Genomic DNA, 24,315 nt, shown 5'->3' on the forward strand with positions numbered 1-24,315 from the left:
TTGACACCGCTGGTACCAGTCATCGGCAAGTCCACTCAGCTCCACGTCCTCCTGTACCACATCACTCCATCTCTTCTCTAGCCCGTGCCGCGCCCGTTGAGCCCCCTCGATCCGGACAAACAAAAGCTGTTGAGGCATGCGGTGGCTGGGCATGCGGGCTACATGACCCAGCCAACGCAGCCTTGCCTGCCGGAGGAGCTCACTGATGGGACTTTGCCCAGATCTTTCAAGGACTTGTGAGCTCCTCACACAATCCAGCCTGGTTAAACCCAGGATGGATCGTAGGCAGGCCAGCCTAAATGTTTCCAACCGGCGAAGATGCTCCACTAGGGGGGTCCACGTTTCGCAAGCGTAGAGAAGGGAGGGAATGACCGTGGCCGAGAAGACCTGAAGCTTCGTGCGGAGCGACAGACCAGGTAGCTTCCACACAGCGTTACGCAACCGATGAAAAGATATTGCCGCTCGACTGATTCGGAGTGAGACCTCTGCTGATAAACTGGAGCCGGTCATAAGCACACTGCCCAGGTATGGGAAACTCTCCACTCTCTCCACAACTGCCCCATCACCGATTGGGAGTTGTGGGGGTGGAGTGCCAGATGGTACAAAATACCCAGGCAGGTGCTTAGTTTTGGTGGGGCTGATGGTAAGGCCCCACCTCTTAGTGGCACGCTCCAGTCTCAGCAGCAGCGTCTCCAACTCCTCTTCTGAATGAGCAGCTATTACCAAATCATCGGCATACATAACGTGGTTGACCAATAGGGAGCCATCCCTTGATCGCACCCGGGCGTCGATCAGCCTCCCATTATATCTGTACCAAATGGTAATTCCCCCGGTACAGCTATTGAAGGCTTCACGAACTACGCAGTCGAAATAGATGTTAAATAATGTGGGAGCCAGAGGACATCCCTGTCGCACCCCAAGGTGTACAGGGAAAGGCTCCGACTCCCGGCCACGTAGTTTTACCCGGGCCCGCTCACCATCATGAAGGTCCTTAATGATCGTGAGCAGAGGGTCAGGGACTCCGAAAGCACGAAGAACAACCCAGAGCCCAGTCCGACTGATGGTATCATAGGCCTTGACCAGGTCAATAAAGCAGAGATGTAGGTCTTTTTGGAATTCCCTACACCTCTGCTGTAGCAGACGGACAGAAAATATGGCATCTGTGCAGGACCGCCCTTTCCTGAAACCGCATTGGGGCTCCGCAAGCCTCTCCTCAGCGTGCCTAGCAAGGCGATGTTGAATAATCCTTGCCAGGACCTTACCCGGCACACTGAGGAGTGAGATGCCCCTGTAGTTGTTACAGTCGGTACGGTCCCCCTTCTTAAAGAGGGGGACCACCAGGGCATCCTTCCAGTCCTGCGGAACCCGTCCAGTGGTCCAGACTGTTGTTATGATGTCATATAGGGCAGTCTGTGCACAAACGCCACCCTCCCTCAGCATTTCGCTTGGGAGATCATCTCTGCCCGGTGCCTTCCCTGGTCTCAGACTCCGGATCGCCCTCAGTACTTCCTCAACAGCTGGTACCTCAGCCAGCCACTCACAGGGGGTGACCTCTTCCAATATTTGAGGCACCGCAGCCTCAGCAGGGTTATCCCCACTTTGTGCCATGATGTTTTCCTGGCTGAGAGATTTTCCCTCCCCCAGGACCTCACAGAAATGCTCAGCAAATCTGCAAACCAGTTCCTGGGGGTCGGAGATTGGATCACCGTTTTTTCCTCTAATGATGGTAATAGGTGTGGCGCTGCAGGTTACACAGACACACACACAGACACACACACACAGTGACACACACACACAGTGACACACACACACAGACACACACAGACACACACACACAGAGCTGCCGTGTCGTGTCGTGCGAGGTCTCTGCTTGTTGACGTTCCTGTGGGAGGGGAATCGACTCCAAACTCCGGCAAATAAAACTCCCGAAATGAGCCCTCTGAGGGTCATGGTGTGTGTGGTGTGTGTGTGTGGTGTGTGTGTGGTGTGTGTGTGGTGTGTGGTGTGTGGTGTGTGTGTGGTGTGTGTGTGGTGTGTGTGTGGTGTGTGGTGTGTGTGTGGTGTGTGTGTGGTGTGTGTGTGGTGTGTGTGGTGTGTGTGTGGTGTGTGTGTGGTGTGTGTGTGGTGTGTGTGTGGTGTGTGTGTGGTGTGTGTGTGGTGTGTGGTGTGTGTGTGGTGTGTGTGGTGTGTGTGTGTGTGGTGTGTGTGGTGTGTGTGTGGTGTGTGTGTGTGGTGTGTGTGGTGTGTGTGTGTGGTGTGTGTGGTGTGTGTGTGGTGTGTGGTGCGTGTGTGTGTGACGCTCACAACAACGAGCGGAGCGCCGGGTGGTTAAAGCACAGCAAGTTGGCACAGTAGGGGGCACAGGTGGTGCATCAGCCAGTCATCTCGGTCATCTCGGTCAGTCGACCCGTGGCACCTGCTGGGTCTGCCCCGTGACCTCCTGCCAGCGGGCGTTCGACACTTCACGTGGTAGCCTCAAGGTGCACATGGCCTGGCACAAGCGTCGTGGTGACGTCACCGCCACTTAGTGGCGAATGGCGGTTGTTGTTGTTGTTGTTGATGTGTGTGGTGTGTGTGTGGTGTGTGTGGTGTGTGTGGTGTGTGTGGTGTGTGTGTGTGGTGTGTGTGTGGTGTGTGTGTGTATGGTGTGTGTGGTGTGTGTGGTGTGGTGTGTGTGTGGTGTGTGTGTGGTGTGTGTGATGTATGGTGTGTGTGGTGTGTGTGGTGTGATGTGTGTGTGGTGTGTGTGTGTGTGGTGTGTGTGGTGTGTGTGGTGTGGTGTGTGGTGTGTGGTGTGTGGTGTGTGGTGTGTGGTGTGTGGTGTGTGTGGTGTGTGTGTGTATGTGTGTGGTGTGTGTGTGTATGGTGTGTGTGGTGTGTGTGTGGTGTGTGTGTGTATGGTGTGTGTGGTGTGTGTGGTGTGTGTGTGGTGTGTGTGTGGTGTGTGTGATGTATGGTGTGTGTGGTGTGTGTGGTGTGATGTGTGTGTGATGTGTGTGTGGTGTGTGTGTGTGTGGTGTGTGTGTGGTGTGTGGTGTGTGTGTGTGTGGTGTGTGTGTGTGTGGTGTGTGTGTGTGGTGTGTGTGTGGTGTGTGTGTGTGTGTGGTGTGTGTGGTGTGTGTGTGTGGTGTGTGTGTGGTGTGTGTGTGTGTGTGTGGTGTGTGTGGTGTGTGTGTGGTGTGTGTGTGTGTGTGTGATGTGTGTGGTGTGTGTGTGTGGTGTGTGTGTGGTGTGTGTGTGTAGTGTGTGTGGTGTGTGTGTGGTGTGTGTGTGTAGTGTGTGTAGGGAATAATTATTCCAGAATTATATTTGGGGAAAAATCTTCCGAATTATATTTGGGGGGAAATTCTTCTGTAATTTTATTTGGTGGGAAAAATATTTGGAAATTCTTTTAGGGAAAAATTCTGCCAGAATTATATTTGGAAGAAAAATCTTCTGGGATTTTATTTGGGGGAAATTTTTCTGGAATTTTATTTGGTGGGAAAATTTTCCGTAATTATATTTGTGGGAAAATATTCCTGAATTATATTTGGGGGGGAAATTCTTCTGTAATTTTATTTGGTGGGAAAAAATTTTGGGATTTTTTTTTGGGCAAAAATTCTTCCAGAATTATATTTTGAGTGTGAAAATCTTCTGGAATGTTTTTCATTTTTTTTCACGGGAAGGTTTTTCTGCTGGAATATTTCACAGATCCTGTTCGTTCTTCACTCCAACATCCTTCCAAACACAATCCCAAGTAAAATATTTCTGAATCATCATCGGAATCATATTCGGGAAAAATCTTTTGTAATTTTTATTTTATTATGGAATATTTTACAGATCCTTAGCGCAAGCTTCACACAAAGTTATCTCGTTTTCTCTCCCCCAACATCTCTCCCTCCCTCCCAAAGCGATCCCAACTAATATTCCTACAAATCATCGGGAATTTTATCGGGAAAAATAGTCTGGAATTCGATTTTTCCCATGGAATTTTTCATCTGGAATTTTTAACAGATCCTTAGCGAAATATTCACACAGAATTATCTCGCGTTCTCTCCCCCAACATCTCTCCCTCCCTCCCAAAGCGATCCCAAAAAATATTCCTAAATCATCGGGAATTTTATCGGGAAAAATCTTCTGGAATTTTATTTTTCCCATGGAATTTTTCATCTGGAATTTTTAACAGATCCTTAGCGAAATATTCACACAGAATTATCTCGCGTTCTCTCTCCCAACATCTCTCCCTCCCTCCCAAAGCGATCCCAAGAAATATTCCTAAATCATCGGGAATTTTACTCGGGAAAAATAGTCTGGAATTCGATTTTTCCCATGGAATTTTTCATCTGGAATATTTAACAGATCCTTAGCGAAAGATTCACACAGAATTATCTCGCGTTCTCTCTCCCAACATCTCTCCCTCCCTCCCAAAGCGATCCCAAAAAATATTCCTAAATCATCGGGAATTTTATCGGGAAAAATAGTCTGGAATTCGATTTTTCCCATGGAATTTTTCATCTGGAATTTTTAACAGATCCTTAGCGAAATATTCACACAGAATTATCTCGCGTTCTCTCTCCCAACATCTCTCCCTCCCTCCCTCCCAAAGCGATCCCAAGAAAAATTCCCAAATCTTTGGGAATTTTATCGGGAAAAATAGTCTGGAATTTTATTTTTCCCATGGAATTTTTCATCTGGAATATTTAACAGATTATTATTGAAATGTTCACCCAGAATTATCTCGCGTTCTCTCTCCCAACATCTCTCCCTCCCTCCCAAAGCGATCCCAAGAAATATTCCTAAATCATCGGGAATTTTATCGGGAAAAATCTTCTGGAATTTTATTTTTTCCATGGAATTTTTCATCTGGAATATTTAACAGATCCTTAGCGAAAGATTCACACAGAATTATCTCGCGTTCTCTCTCCCAACATCTCTCCCAAAGCGATCCCAAAAAATATTCCTAAATCATCGGGAATTTTACTCGGGAAAAATAGTCTGGAATTCGATTTTTCCCATGGAATTTTTCATCTGGAATATTTAACAGATTATTATTGAAATGTTCACACAGAATTTTCTCGCGTTCTCTCTCCCAACATCTCTCCCTCCCTCCCAAAGCGATCCCAAAAAATATTCCTAAATCATCGGGAATTTTATCGGGAAAAATAGTCTGGAATTCGATTTTTCCCATGGAATTTTTCATCTGGAATATTTAACAGATTATTATTGAAATGTTCACACAGAATTATCTCGCGTTCTCTCTCCCAACATCTCTCCCTCCCTCCCAAAGCGATCCCAAAAAATATTCCTATAAATCATCGGGAATTCTATCTTTGGGAGAATTCTTCTGGAATTTTTTGTTATTTTATTATGGAATATTTTACAAATCCTAGCGCTAGTTTCACACACGCTTAGCTCGTTTTCTCTCTCCCAACATCTCTCCCTCCCTCCCAAAGCATTCCCAAGAAATATTCATGAATCACCGGGATATTATATATTGGTAAGAAAGTGTTCCGTAAATTTTTTAAACAAAATTTTTTTTGTTAAACAAAATTTTAAACAAACACGCATTCCTTTTTAAACAACATTTTAAACAAACACAATTTTTTTAACAACATTTTAAACAAACACACATTTTTTTTAAACAAAATTTTAAACAAACAACATTTGTTTTTTTAAACAAAATTTTAAACAAACACACATTCTTTTTTAAACAACATTTTAAACAAACACAATTTTTTTAACAACATTTTAAACAAACACATTTTTTTTTAAACAAAATTTTAAACAAACAAATTTTTTTTTAAACAAAATTTTTAACAAACAAACATTTAACAAAAAAATTAAAAAAAATTCCCGTGGGATACATTTAATCTCCAGGAATCGATTGCAGTTAGTTTGAAATTATTTTTTTCCCAGGCGGAGAGAGCGGAAAAAAAAAATCAATCGATTGGAATTATCAATCCGGAATCCGCGTGTCAACAAGTAGTCCATGCCGGGATCAATTCAGAGCCAATCCGGAATCCTGTGCGAAATCCGGTCCAGGATTAATCTCAGAGCCAATCCAGAATCCGCGCGTGTAATCCGGTCCAGGATCATCGCAGAACCAATCCAGGATCTGCGCAAAACCCGGTCCAGGATCATCACAGAACCAATCCAGGATCTGCGCAAAACCCGGTTCGGGATCATCACAGAGCCAATCCAGAATCCGCACGTAGATTCCGGGCCTGTGATCAATTCAGAGTCAATCTAGGATCCGCGCAAAACCCGGTTCGGGATCATTGCAGAGCCAATCCAGGATCCGCACGTAGATTCCGGGCCTGTGATCAATTCAGAGTCAATCCAGGATCCGCGCAAAACCCGGTTCGGGATCATTGCAGAGCCAATCCAGGATCCGCGCAAAACCCGGTTCGGGATCATCACAGAACCAATCCAGGATCCGCGCAAAACCCGGTTCGGGATCATCGCAGAGTCAATCCGGAATCCGCGCGTAGATTCCGGGCCTGTGATCATTGCAGAGTCACTCCGGAATCCGCGTGTTGAGTTGAAGTCCGGTCCGGGATGTTGGAACCACTTCAGACGTTCACTTCGAGCCCTGGACGCTCCAACTCGAGTTGTTTGAGCAGCGCCCTGGGGGCGTCATTCACCTGGTTGTCCCATAGCCTGAGGGTGGTGGGGGGGAGGGGTGGGGGGGGGGTGGGGGGGAGGGTGGGGGGGGGGTGGTGGGGGGGTGGTGGGGGGGGGGGGTGGTGGTGGGGGGGGGGGGTGGTGGTGGGGTGGTGGTGGTGGTGGGGGTGGTGGTGGTGGTGGGGGGGGTGGTGGTGGGGTGGTGGTGGTGGTGGGGGGGGGGTGGTGGTGGGGTGGTGGTGGTGGTGGGGGGGGTGGTGGTGGGGTGGTGGTGGTGGTGGGGGGGGGGTGGTGGGGTGGTGGTGGTGGTGGGGGGGGGGTGGTGGGGTGGTGGTGGTGGTGGGGGGGGGGGTGGTGGTGGGGTGGTGGTGGTGGGGGTGGTGGTGGTGGTGGGGGGGGTGGTGGTGGGGTGGTGGTGGTGGTGGGGGGGGGGTGGTGGTGGGGTGGTGGTGGTGGGGGTGGTAGTGGTGGTGGGGGGGGTGGTGGTGGGGTGGTGGTGGTGGTGGGGGGGGGGTGGTGGTGGGGTGGTGGTGGTGGGGGTGGTGGTGGTGGTGGGGGGGGTGGTGGTGGGGTGGTGGTGGTGGGGGGTGGTGGGGGAGGGGGTGGGGGTGTGATAGTGATGGTGGTGATGGTGATGATGTGAAAGTGATGGTGGTGTAGTGGTGGTGGTGGTGGTGGTGGGGGGGGTAGGGGTGGTAGTGGGGGTGGTGGTGGTGGTGGTGAGGGGGGTGGGGGTGGTGGGGGGGGTGGGGGTGGGGGTGGTGGGGGGGGGGTGGTGGTGGTGGGGGTGTAGTGGTGGTGGTGGGGGTGGTGGGGGTAGTGGTGGTGGGGGGGGTGGGGGTGATGGTGATGATGTGTTAGTGATGATGGTGGTGGTGGTGGAGGGGGTGGTGGTGGTGAGGGTGGGGGGGGGAGGGGTGGGGGGGAGGGTGGGGGGTGTGTGAAAGTGATGGTTGTGATGTGTTAGTGATGATGGTGGGGGTGGTGGTGACGATGGTGATGATGTGATAGTGATGGTGGTTGTGTTGTGATAGTGATGGTGGTGATGATGGTGGTGATGGTGATGTAGTGGGGGTGGGGGTGGTGGTGGGGGGGGGGGGTGGTGGTGGGGGGTGGGGGTGGTGGGGGGGTGGGGTGGTGGTGTGGGGGGTGTGATGGTTGTGATGTGTTAGTGATGGTGGTGATGGTGGTGGTGGGGGTGGTGGTGGTGATCGTGGTGATGTGTTAGTGATGATGGTGATGATGGTGGAGGGGGTGGTGGTGGTGAGGGTGGGGGGGGGGAGGGGTGGGGGGGAGGGTGGGGGGGTGGGGGGTGGTGGTGGTGTGAAAGTGATGGTTGTGATGTGTTAGTGATGATGGTGGGGGTGGTGGTGATGATGGTGATGATGTGATAGTGATGGTGGTTGTGATGTGATAGTGGTGGTGGTGGTGGGGGGGTGATGTAGTGGGGGTGGGGGTGGTGGTGGGGGGGGGGTGGTGGTGGTGGGGGGGGGTGGTGGGGGGGTGGGGTGGTGGTGTGGTGGGTGTGATGGTTGTGATGTGTTAGTGATGGTGGTGATGGTGGTGGTGGGGGTGGTGGTGGTGATCGTGGTGATGTGTTAGTGATGATGGTGATGATGTGTTAGTGATGATGGTGGTGATGGTGGTGATGGTGGTGGTGGAGGGGGGTGGTGGTGGTGAGGGTGGTGATGTGAAAGTGATGGTTGTGATGTGTTAGTGATGATGGTGATGATGGTGGTGATGGTGGTGTAGTGGGGGTGGGGTGGTGGTGGTGGAGGTGGTGGTGGTGGTGATGGAGGTGATGGTGGTGGTGATGGTGATGGTGGAGGTGGTGGTGGTGGAGGTGGTGGTGGTGGTGATGGTGGTGGTGGAGGTGGTGATGGTGGTGATGGTGGTGATGGTGGTGGTGATGGTGATGGTGGAGGTGGTGGTGGTGGAGGTGGTGGTGGTGGAGGTGGTGATGGTGGTGATGGTGGTGATGGTGATGGTGGTGATGGTGGTGGTGGAGGTGGTGGTGGTGGAGGTGGTGGTGGTGGTGATGGTGGTGATGGTGGTGGTGATGGTGGTGGTGGAGGTGGTGATGGTGGTGATGGTGGTGATGGTGGTGGTGATGGTGATGATGGTGGTGATGGTGGTGTAGTGGGGGTGGGGTGGTGTGGTGGGGGGGGGGGGGTGGGGGGGGTGGGGGGGGTGGGGGGGGGTGATGTGATAGTGATGGTGGTGATGGTGATGATGTGAAAGTGATGGTTGTGATGTGTAAGTGATGATGGTGATGATGTGTTAGTGATTGTGGTGTAGTGGTGGTGGTGGTGGTTGGGGGGGTGGTGTGATGATGTGAAAGTGATGGTTGTGATTTGTTAGTGATGGTGGTGGTGTAGTGGTGGTGGTGGTGGTGGGGGTGGTGGTGGTGGGGGGGGAGGGGGGTGGTGGTGGGGGGGGTGGTGGTGGGGGTGGTGGTGGTGGGGGGGGAGGGGGGTGGTGGTGGGGGGGGTGGTGGTGGGGGTGGTGGTGGTGGTGATGATGGTGATGATGTGTTAGTGATGGTGGTGGTGGTGGGGGGGGGGTGGTGGTGGTGGTGGGGGGGTGGTGGTGGTGTAGTGGTGGTGGTGGTGTAGTGGTGGGGGTGGTGTAGTGGTGGTGGTGGTGGTGGTAGAGAGAGTGACAGACACAGCAGGAGATGTTCACTACCTCGCCTGGTCTACAGGAGGTCGTGTGTGAGTCTATGTGTCTCTGTGTGAGTCTATGGGTCTCTGTGTGAGTCTGTGTGTCTCTGTGTGAGTCTATGTGTCTCTGTGTGAGTCTATGGGTCTCTGTGTGAGTCTATGGGTCTCTGTGTGAGTCTATGGGTCTCTGTGTGAGTCTATGTGTCTCTGTGTGAGTCTATGGGTCTCTGTGTGAGTCTGTGTGTCTTTGTGTGAGTCTGTGCGTCTCTGTGTGAGTCTATGGGTCTCTGTGTGAGTCTATGGGTCTCTGTGTGAGTCTATGGGTCTCTGTGTGAGTCTATGTGTCTCTGTGTGAGTCTATGGGCCTCTGTGTGAGTCTATGGGTCTCTGTGTGAGTCTATGGGTCTCTGTGTGAGTCTGTGTGTCTCTGTGTGAGTCTATGTGTCTCTGTGTGAGTCTATGGGTCTCTGTGTGAGTCTATGGGTCTCTGTGTGAGTCTATGGGTCTCTGTGTGAGTCTATGTGTCTCTGTGTGAGTCTATGGGTCTCTGTGTGAGTCTGTGTGTCTTTGTGTGAGTCTGTGCGTCTCTGTGTGAGTCTATGGGTCTCTGTGTGAGTCTATGGGTCTCTGTGTGAGTCTATGGGTCTCTGTGTGAGTCTATGGGTCTCTGTGTGAGTCTATGTGTCTCTGTGTGAGTCTATGGGTCTCTGTGTGAGTCTGTGTGTCTCTGTGTGAGTCTATGTGTCTCTGTGTGAGTCTATGGGTCTCTGTGTGAGTCTATGGGTCTCTGTGTGAGTCTATGGGTCTCTGTGTGAGTCTATGGGCCTCTGTGTGAGTCTATGGGTCTCTGTGTGAGTCTATGGGTCTCTGTGTGAGTCTATGGGTCTCTGTGTGAGTCTATGAGTCTCTGCGTGAGTCTATGGGTCTCTGTGTGAGTCTATGGGTCTCTGTGTGAGTCTATGGGTCTCTGTATGAGTCTATGTGTCTCTGTGTGAGTCTATGGGTCTCTGTGTGAGTCTATGGGTCTCTGTGTGAGTCTATGGGTCTCTGTGTGAGTCTGTGTGTGAGTCTATGGTTCTCTGTGTTAGTCTATGGGTCTCTGTGTGAGTCTATGGGTCTCTGTGTGAGTCTATGTGTCTCTGTGTGATTCTATGGGTCTCTGTGTGAGTCTATGGGTCTCTGTGTGAGTCTATGGGTCTCTGTGTGAGTCTACGGGTCTCTGTGTGAGTCTATGTGTCTCTGTGTGAGTCTATGGGTCTCTGTGTGAGTTTGTGGGTCTCTGTGTGAGTCTACGGGTCTCTGTGTGAGTCTATGTGTCTCTGTGTGAGTCTATGTGTCTCTGTGTGAGTCTATGGGTGTCTATGTGTCTCTGTGTGAGTCTATGTGTCTCTGTGTGAGTCTTTGTGTCTCTGTGTGAGTCTATGGGTCTCTGTGTGAGTCTACGGGTCTCTGCGTGAGTCTATGGGTCTCTGTGTGAGTCTATGGGTCTCTGTGTGAGTCTATGTGTCTCTGTGTGAGTCTATGTGTCTCTGTGTGAGTCTGTGTGTCTCTGTGTGAGTCTATGGGTCTCTGTGTGAGTCTATGTGTCTCTGTGTGAGTCTGTGTGAGTCTCTGTGTGAGTATATGGGTCTCTGTGTGAGTCTATGGGTCTCTGTGTGAGTCTATGTGTCTCTGTGTGAGTCTATGGGTCTCTGTGTGAGTCTATGGGTCTCTGTGTGAGTCTATGGGTCTCTGTGTGAGTCTATGACTCTCTGTGTGAGTCTATGACTCTCTGTGTGAGTCTGTGTGAGTCTCTGTGTGAGTCTGTGAGTCTCTGTGTGAGTCTATGGGTCTCTGTGTGAGTCTATGTGTCTCTGTGTGAGTCTCTGTGTGAGTCTGTGTGAGTCTATGGGTCTCTGTGTGAGTCTATGACTCTCTGTGTGAGTCTATGACTCTCTGTGTGAGTCTATGACTCTCTGTGTGAGTCTGTGTGGGTCTCTGTGTGAGTCTATGACTCTCTGTGTGAGTCTATGGGTCTCTGTGTGAGTCTGTGTGAGTCTGTGTGTGAGTCTATGACTCTCTGTGTGAGTCTATGGGTCTCTGTGTGAGTCTGTGGGTCTCTGTGTGAGTCTGTGCGTCTCTGTGTGAGTCTATGGGTCTCTGTGTGAGTCTGTGGGTCTGTGTGTGAGTCTGTGCGTCTCTGTGTGAGTCTATGGGTCTCTGTGTGAGTCTGTGGGTCTCTGTGTGAGTCTGTGCGTCTCTGTGTGAGTCTGTGTGTCTCTGTGTGAGTCTGTGGGTCTGTGTGTGAGTCTGTGAGTCTCTGTGTGTCTCTGTGTGAGTCTGTGTGAGTCTGTGTGAGTCTGTGTGTCTCTGTGTGTCTCTGTGTGAGTCTGTGTGAGTCTGTGTGAGTCTGTGTGAGTCTATGACTCTCTGTGTGAGTCTATGACTCTCTGTGTGAGTCTGTGTGAGTCTGTGTGTGAGTCTGTGAGACTCACCAGATGATTCGCAGACTGCGATTGAGTCGGAGTGCATCTAGCAGCGCTGGGACGCACGCATCGGTGAGCGAGTTGGAACACAGCCTGGAGACACACACAGTGACACACACACAGTGACACACACACAGTGACACAGTGACACACACACAGTGACACACACACAGTGACACACACACAGTGACACAGTGACACACACACAGTGACACAGTGATACACACACAGTGGCACACACACAGTGATACACACACAGTGACACACACACATACATACACACACAGTGACACACACACATACATACACACACAGTGACACACACACAGTGACACACACACAGTGACACACACACATACATACACACACAGTGACACAGTGACACACACACAGTGACACACACAGTGACACACACACAGTGACACAGTGACACACACACAGTGACACACACAGTGACACACACAGTGACACACACACAGTGACACACACACAGTGACACACACAGTGACACACACACAGTGACACACACAGTGACACACACAGTGACACACACACAGTGACACAGTGACACACACACAGTGACACACACACAGTGACACACACACAGTGACACACACACAGTGACACACACACAGTGACACAGTGACACACACACACACAGTGAGACACACACAGTGACACACACACAGTGACACACACACAGTGACACACACAGTGACACAGTGACACACACACACACACAGTGACACACACACAGTGACACACACACAGTGACACACACACAGTGACACAGTGACACACACACATACATACACACACAGTGACACACACACAGTGACACACACACAGTGACACACACACAGTGACACAGTGACACACACACAGTGACACACACACAGTGACACACACACAGTGACACAGTGACACACACACAGTGACAAACACACAGTGACACAGTGACACACACACACACACACAGTGACACACACACACATACATACACACACAGTGACACACACACAGTGACACACACACAGTGATACACACACAGTGACACACACACAGTGACACACACACAGTGACACAGTGACACACACACAGTGACACACACAGTGACACACACACAGTGACACACACACAGTGACACACACACACAGTGACACACACAGTGACACAGTGACACACACACACACACAGTGATACACACAGTGACACACACAGTGACACAGTGACACACACACAGTGACACACACACAGTGACACACACACAGTGACACAGTGACACACACACAGTGACACAGTGACACACACACAGTGACACACACACAGTGACACACACAGTGATACACACAGTGATACACACAGTGACACACACAGTGACACAGTGACACACACACAGTGACACACACACAGTGACACAGTGACACACACACACAGTGATACACACAGTGACACACACAGTGACACAGTGACACACACACAGTGACACACACACAGTGACACAGTGACACACACACAGTGACACACACACAGTGACACAGTGACACACACACAGTGACACAGTGACACACACACACATACATACACACACAGTGACACACACACAGTGACACACACACAGTGATACACACAGTGACACACACAGTGACACACACACAGTGACACAGTGACACACACACACACACAGTGACACACACACAGTGACACAGTGACACACACACAGTGACACACACACAGTGACACACACACACAGTGACACACACACAGTGATACACACAGTGACACACACAGTAACACAGTGACACACACAGTGACACACACACAGTGACACAGTGACACACACACACACACAGTGACACACACACAGTGACACAGTGACACACACAGTGACACACACACACAGTGATACACACAGTGACACACACACAGTGACACACACACAGTGACACACACAGTGACTCACACACAGTGACTCACACACACAGTGACACAGTTACACACACAGTGACACACACACAGTGACACACACACAGTGACACACACACAGTGACACACACAGTGACACACACACAGTGACTCACACACACAGTGACACACACACACAGTGACACACACACAGTGATACACACACACAGTGACAAACACACACACAGTGACACACACACAGTGACACACACACACAGTGACACACACACAGTGACACACACACACAGTGACACACACACACAGTGACACACACACACAGTGACACACACACAGTGACTCACACACACAGTGACAAACACACACACAGTGACACACACACAGTGACACACACACACAGTGACACACACACACAGTGACACACACACACAGTGACACACACACAGTGACACACACACAGTGACACACACACACACACAGTGACACACACACACAGTGACACACACACAGTGACACACACACACAGTGACACACACACACACACAGTGACTCACACACAGTGACTCACACACAGTGACTCACACACACAGTGACACAGTTACACACACAGTGACACACACACAGTGACATACACACACAGTGACACACACACACAGTGACACACACACACACACAGTGACACACACACACAGTGACACACACACAGTGACACACACAGTGACTCACACACAGTGACTCACACACACAGTGACACACACAGTGACACACACACAGTGACACACACAGTGACTCACACACAGTGACTCACACACAGTGACACACACAGTGACACACACACAGTGACACACACAGTGACACACACAGTGACACACACACAGTGACACACACACAGTGACACACACAGTGACACACACAGTGACACACACACACACAGTGACACACACAGTGACTCACACACAGTGACACACACACAGTGACACACACAGTGACACACACACAGTGACACACACACAGTGACACACACACACAGTGACACACACACAGTGACACACACACAGTGACACACACACAGACACACACACACAGTGACACACACACACAGTGACACACACACAGTGACACACACACAGTGACACACACACAGACACACACACACAGTGACACACACACAGTGACTCACACACAGTGACACACACACACAGTGACACACACACACACACAGTGACACACACACACAGTGACACACACACAGTGACACACACACAGTGACACACACACAGTGACACACACAGTGACTCACACACAGTGACACACACACACAGTGACACACACAGTGACACACACACAGTGATACACACACAGTGACACACACAGTGACTCACACACAGTGACACACACACAGTGACACACACACACAGTGACACACACAGTGACACACACACACAGTGACACACACAGTGACACACACACAGTGACTCACACACAGTGACACACACACACAGTGACACACACAGTGACACACACAGTGACACACACACAGTGACTCACACACACAGTGACAAACACACACACAGTGACACACACACAGTGACACACACACACAGTGACACACACACACAGTGACACACACACACAGTGACACACACACAGTGACACACACACAGTGACACACACACACACACAGTGACACACACACACAGTGACACACACACAGTGACACACACACAGTGACACACACACAGTGACACACACACACAGTGACTCACACACAGTGACTCACACACAGTGACTCACACACACAGTGACACAGTTACACACACAGTGACACACACACAGTGACATACACACACAGTGACACACACACACAGTGACACACACACACACACAGTGACACACACACACAGTGACACACACACAGTGACACACACACAGTGACACACACACAGTGACACACACAGTGACTCACACACAGTGACTCACACACACAGTGACACACACAGTGACACACACACAGTGACACACACACAGTGACACACACACAGTGACACACACAGTGACTCACACACAGTGACTCACACACAGTGACACACACACACACAGTGACACACACAGTGACACACACAGTGACACACACACAGTGACACACACACAGTGACACACACAGTGACACACACACAGTGACACACACACAGTGACACACACACAGTGACACACACACACACAGTGACACACACAGTGACACACACACAGTGACACACACACACAGTGACACACACACAGTGACACACACACAGTGATACACACACAGTGACACACACAGTGACTCACACACAGTGACTCACACACAGTGACACACACACACAGTGACACACACAGTGACACACACACAGTGATACACACACAGTGAGACAGTGACACACACACACAGTGACACACACACAGTGACACACACAGTGACACACACACAGTGACACACACACACAGTGACACACACACAGTGACACACACAGTGACACACACACAGTGACTCACACACAGTGACACACACACACAGTGACACACACAGTGACACACACACAGTGACACACACACAGTGACACACACAGTGACTCACACACAGTGACTCACACACAGTGACACACACAGTGACACACACACAGTGAGACAGTGACACACACACACAGTGACACACACACACACAGTGATACACACAGTGACACACACACAGTGACACACACACAGTGACACACACACAGTGACTCACACACACAGTGACACAGTTACACACACAGTGACACACACACACACAGTGACAAACACAGTGACACACACAGTGACACACACACAGTGACACACACACAGTGACACACACACACACAGTGACAAACACAGTGACACACACAGTGACACACACACAGTGACACACACAGTGACACACACACAGTGACACACACACAGTGACACACACAGTGACACACACACAGTGACACACACACACAGTGACACACACACAGTGATACACAGACAGTGTCACACACACAGTGACACACACACAGCGCCACACAGTGACACACACACAGTGACACACACACACACAGTGACAAACACACAGTGACACACACACACACAGTGACACACACACAGTGACACACACACACACAGTGACAAACACACAGTGACACACACACACACAGTGACACACACACAGTGACAAACACACAGTGACAAACACACAGTGACACACACACAGTGACACACACACAGTGACACACACACACACAGTGACACACACACAGCGCCACACAGTGACACACACACAGTGACACACACACACACAGTGACACACACACAGTGACACACACACAGTGACACACACACACAGTGACACACACACAGTGACACACACAGTGAGACACACACAGTGACACACACACAGTGACACACACAGTGACACACACACAGCGCCACACAGTGACACACACACACAGTGACACACACACAGTGACACACACACAGTGACAAACACACACACAGTGACACACACACACACAGTGACACACACACAGTGACACACACACACAGTGACACACACACAGTGACACACACACACACAGTGACACACACACAGTGACACACACAGTGACACACACACAGTGACACACACACACACAGTGACACACACACAGTGACACACACACACACAGTGACACACACACAGTGACACACACACACACAGTGACACACACACAGTGACACACACACACACAGTGACACACACACAGCGCCACACAGTGACACACACACAGTGACAAACACACACACAGTGACACACACACACAGTGACACACACACAGACACACACACACAGTGACACACACACAGCGCCACACAGTGACACACACACAGTGACACACACACACAGTGACACACACACACACAGTGACACACACACAGTGACACACACACACACAGTGACACACACACAGTGACACACACACACACAGTGACACACACACAGTGACACACACACACACAGTGACACACACACAGACACACACACACAGTGACACACACACACAGTGACACACACACACACAGTGACAAACACACACACACACAGTGACACACACACAGTGACACACACACAGTGACACACACACAGTGACACACACACACAGTGACACACACACAGTGACACACACAGTGACTCACACACAGTGACTCACACACACAGTGACACAGTTACACACACAGTGACACACACACACAGTGACACACACACAGTGACACACACACACACACAGTGACACACACACACAGTGACACACACACAGTGACACACACACAGTAACACACACACACAGTGACACAGTGACACACACAGTGACACACACACAGTGACACACACACAGTGACACACACAGTGACTCACACACAGTGACTCACACACAGTGACACACACACACAGTGACACACACACACACAGTGATACACACACACAGTGACTCACACACACACACAGTGACACACACACACAGTGACACACACACACAGTGACACACACACACACACAGTGACACACACACACACAGTGACACACACACAGTGACACACACACACAGTGACACACACACACACACAGTGACACACACACACACAGTGACACACACACAGTGACACACACACAGACACACACACACAGCGCCACACAGTGACACACACACAGTGACACACACACACAGTGACACACACACACACAGTGACACACACACAGTGACACACACACACAGTGACACACACACACAGTGACACACACACACAGTGACACACACACACACAGTGACACACACACAGTGACAAACACACAGACACACACAGTGACACACACACACAGTGACACACACACAGTGACACACACACAGACACACACACACAGTGACACACACACAGCGCCACACAGTGACACACACACAGTGACACACACACACAGTGACACACACACACACAGTGACACACACACAGTGACACACACACACACAGTGACACACACACAGTGACACACACACACACAGTGACACACACACAGTGACACACACACACACAGTGACACACACACAGACACACACACACAGTGACACACACACACAGTGACACACACACACACAGTGACAAACACACACACACACAGTGACACACACACAGTGACACACACACAGTGACACACACACAGTGACACACACACACAGTGACACACACACAGTGACACACACAGTGACTCACACACAGTGACTCACACACACAGTGACACAGTTACACACACAGTGACACACACACAGTGACACACACACACAGTGACACACACACACAGTGACACACACACAGTGACACACACACACACACAGTGACACACACACACAGTGACACACACACAGTGACACACACACAGTAACACACACACACAGTGACACAGTTACACACACAGTGACACACACACAGTGACACACACACAGTGACACACACAGTGACTCACACACAGTGACTCACACACAGTGACACACACACACAGTGACACACACAGTGATACACACACACAGTGACTCACACACAGTGACACACACACAGTGACACACACACACACAGTGACACACACACACAGTGACACACACACACAGTAACACACACACACAGTGACACACACACAGTGACACACACACACACACAGTGACACACACACACAGTGACACACACACACAGTGACACACACACACACACAGTGACACACACACACAGTGACACACACACACAGTGACACACACACAGTGACACACACAGTGACACACACACAGTAACACACACAGTGACACACACACACAGTGACACATACACACAGTAACACACACACACAGTGACACACACACAGTGACACACACACAGTGACACACACACACAGTGACACACACACAGTGACACACACAGTGAGACACACACAGTGACACACACACAGTGACACACACAGTGACACACACACAGCGCCACACAGTGACACACACACACAGTGACACACACACAGTGACACACACACAGTGACAAACACACACACAGTGACACACACACACACAGTGACACACACACAGTGACACACACACACAGTGACACACACACAGTGACACACACACACACAGTGACACACACACAGTGACACACACAGTGACACACACACAGTGACACACACACACACAGTGACACACACACAGTGACACACACACACACAGTGACACACACACAGTGACACACACACACACAGTGACACACACACAGTGACACACACACACACAGTGACACACACACAGCGCCACACAGTGACACACACACAGTGACAAACACACACACAGTGACACACACACACAGTGACACACACACAGACACACACACACAGTGACACACACACAGCGCCACACAGTGACACACACACAGTGACACACACACACAGTGACACACACACACACAGTGACACACACACAGTGACACACACACACACAGTGACACACACACAGTGACACACACACACACAGTGACACACACACAGTGACACACACACACACAGTGACACACACACAGACACACACACACAGTGACACACACACACAGTGACACACACACACACAGTGACAAACACACACACACACAGTGACACACACACAGTGACACACACACAGTGACACACACACAGTGACACACACACACAGTGACACACACACAGTGACACACACAGTGACTCACACACAGTGACTCACACACACAGTGACACAGTTACACACACAGTGACACACACACACAGTGACACACACACAGTGACACACACACACACACAGTGACACACACACACAGTGACACACACACAGTGACACACACACAGTAACACACACACACAGTGACACAGTGACACACACAGTGACACACACACAGTGACACACACACAGTGACACACACAGTGACTCACACACAGTGACTCACACACAGTGACACACACACACAGTGACACACACACACACAGTGATACACACACACAGTGACTCACACACAGTGACACACACACACAGTGACACACACACACAGTGACACACACACACAGTGACACACACACACAGTGACACACACACACACACAGTGACACACACACACACAGTGACACACACACAGTGACACACACACAGACACACACACACAGCGCCACACAGTGACACACACACAGTGACACACACACACAGTGACACACACACACACAGTGACACACACACAGTGACACACACACACAGTGACACACACACACAGTGACACACACACACAGTGACACACACACACACAGTGACACACACACAGTGACAAACACACAGACACACACAGTGACACACACACACAGTGACACACACACAGTGACACACACACAGACACACACACACAGTGACACACACACAGCGCCACACAGTGACACACACACAGTGACACACACACACAGTGACACACACACACACAGTGACACACACACAGTGACACACACACACACAGTGACACACACACAGTGACACACACACACACAGTGACACACACACAGTGACACACACACACACAGTGACACACACACAGACACACACACACAGTGACACACACACACAGTGACACACACACACACAGTGACAAACACACACACACACAGTGACACACACACAGTGACACACACACAGTGACACACACACAGTGACACACACACACAGTGACACACACACAGTGACACACACAGTGACTCACACACAGTGACTCACACACACAGTGACACAGTTACACACACAGTGACACACACACAGTGACACACACACACAGTGACACACACACACAGTGACACACACACAGTGACACACACACACACACAGTGACACACACACACAGTGACACACACACAGTGACACACACACAGTAACACACACACACAGTGACACAGTTACACACACAGTGACACACACACAGTGACACACACACAGTGACACACACAGTGACTCACACACAGTGACTCACACACAGTGACACACACACACAGTGACACACACAGTGATACACACACACAGTGACTCACACACAGTGACACACACACAGTGACACACACACACACAGTGACACACACACACAGTGACACACACACACAGTAACACACACACACAGTGACACACACACAGTGACACACACACACACACAGTGACACACACACACAGTGACACACACACACAGTGACACACACACACACACAGTGACACACACACACAGTGACACACACACACAGTGACACACACACAGTGACACACACAGTGACACACACACAGTAACACACACAGTGACACACACACACAGTGACACACACACACAGTAACACACACACACACAGTGACACACACAGTCACACACACAGTGTCACACACACACACAGTGACACACACTGACACACACACAGTGTCACACACACACACAGTGACACACACACAGTGTCACACACACACTGACACACACACAGTGTCACACACACACAGTGTCACACACTGACACACACACACAGTGACACACGCACACACAGTGACACAGTGACACAGTGACACACACAGTGACACACAGTGACTCACCCACAGTGACACAGTGACACACAGTGACACACAGTGACACACAGTGACTCACCCACAGTGACACAGTGACACACACAGTCACACACACAGTGTCACACACACACACAGTGACACACACTGACACACACACAGTGTCACACACACACACAGTGACACACACACAGTGTCACACACACACTGACACACACACAGTGTCACACACACACAGTGTCACACACTGACACACACACACAGTGACACACGCACACACAGTGACACAGTGACACAGTGACACACACAGTGACACACAGTGACTCACCCACAGTGACACAGTGACACACAGTGACACACAGTGACACACAGTGACTCACCCACAGTGACACAGTGACACACAGTGACACACAGTGACTCACCCACAGTGACACAGTGACACACACAGTGACACACAGTGACTCACCCACAGTGACACAGTGACACACAGTGACACACAGTGACTCACCCACAGTGACACAGTGACACACAGTGACACACAGTGACTCACCCACAGTGACACAGTGACACACAGTGACACACAGTGACTCACCCACAGTGACACAGTGACACACACAGTGACACACAGTGACTCACCCACAGTGACACAGTGACACACACAGTGACACACAGTGACTCACCCACAGTGACACAGTGACACACAGTGACACACAGTGACTCACCCACAGTGACACAGTGACACACAGTGACACACAGTGACTCACCCACAGTGACACAGTGACACACAGTGACACACAGTGACTCACCCACAGTGACACACACACACACAGTGACACACAGTGACTCACCCACAGTGACACAGTGACACACAGTGACACACAGTGACTCACCCACAGTGACACAGTGACACACAGTGACACACAGTGACTCACCCACAGTGACACACACACACACAGTGACAAACAGTGACTCACCCACAGTGACACAGTGACACACAGTGACACACAGTGACACACAGTGACTCACCCACAGTGACACACACACACACAGTGACACACAGTGACTCACCCACAGTGACACACACAGTGACTCACCCACAGTGACACAGTGACACACGCAGTGACTCACCCCATCTCTTGTATGGAGCAGTCACTGCGTTTGAGAACTCCACAGAGAAGCTTCACCCCCGCGTCACCCAGCGAGTTGTGTGACAAGCTAGAGTCAGACACAGGGCAAGTGTCACTCAGTCACTCAGTCAGGCATTCACTCAGTCACTCAGTCAGTCACTCAGTCACTCACTCAGTCAGTCAGTCAGTCACTCAGTCAGTCACTCACTCAGTCAGTCACTCACTCACTCAGTCAATCACTCAGTCAGTCACTCAGTCACTCACTCAGGCACTCACTCAGTCACTCAGTCAGTCACTCAGTCACTCACTTACTCAGTCACTCACTCACCCACTCACTCACTCAGTCACTCAGTCACTCAGTCACTCACACCCCACCCCCCTCTCTCCACCCCCCCCACCCACCACCCCCCCCCACCCACCACAGCTCCAGCGTGTTGTGTAGCTCCTCCCCCCAGTAGCTCCTCCCCCAGTAGCTCCTCCCCCAGTAGCTCCTCCCCCTACCCCCCCCCCACCCACCCCCACCCACCACAGCTCCAGCGTGTTGTGTAGCTCCTCCCCCCAGTAGCTCCTCCCCCAGTAGCTCCGCCCCCTACCCCCCCCCACCCACCCCCACCCCCACCCACCACAGCTCCAGCGTGTTGTGTAGCACCTCCCCCCAGTAGCTCCTCCCCCAGTAGCTCCTCCCCCTACCCCCCCACCCCCACCCACCACAGCTCCAGCGTGTTGTGTAGCACCTCCCCCCAGTAGCTCCTCCCCCAGTAGCTCCTCCCCCTACCCCCCCCACCCACCCCCACCCCCACCCACCACAGCTCCAGCGTGTTGTGTAGCTCCTCCCCCCAGTAGCTCCTCCCCCAGTAGCTCCTCCCCCTACCCCCCCCCACCCCCACCCACCACAGCT

General features: G+C 50.9%; 1 long non-coding RNA gene across 2 annotated transcripts; it reads right to left on the reverse strand.

Annotated features, from left to right (window-relative positions):
* Nucleotides 1-5,823: 5,823 nt before the first annotated feature.
* LOC144955344 (uncharacterized) lies at nt 5,824-24,074 on the reverse strand. 2 transcript variants are annotated; one of them, XR_013641621.1, is made up of 4 exons: nt 24,041-24,074; nt 23,419-23,505; nt 11,741-11,824; nt 5,824-6,639 (listed from the first exon to the last, which is right to left on the reverse strand). It is a non-coding gene; the product is annotated as an uncharacterized LOC144955344 (long non-coding RNA). The 2 variants fall into 2 exon arrangements; XR_013641620.1 differs by lacking the exon at nt 24,041-24,074 and adding an exon at nt 23,837-23,872.
* Nucleotides 24,075-24,315: the final 241 nt, after the last annotated feature.

The sequence above is a fragment of the Lampetra fluviatilis genome, unplaced genomic scaffold (genome assembly GCF_964198595.1).
Source record: "Lampetra fluviatilis unplaced genomic scaffold, kcLamFluv1.1 SCAFFOLD_251, whole genome shotgun sequence".
Classification (NCBI taxonomy): Eukaryota; Metazoa; Chordata; class Hyperoartia; order Petromyzontiformes; family Petromyzontidae; genus Lampetra; species Lampetra fluviatilis.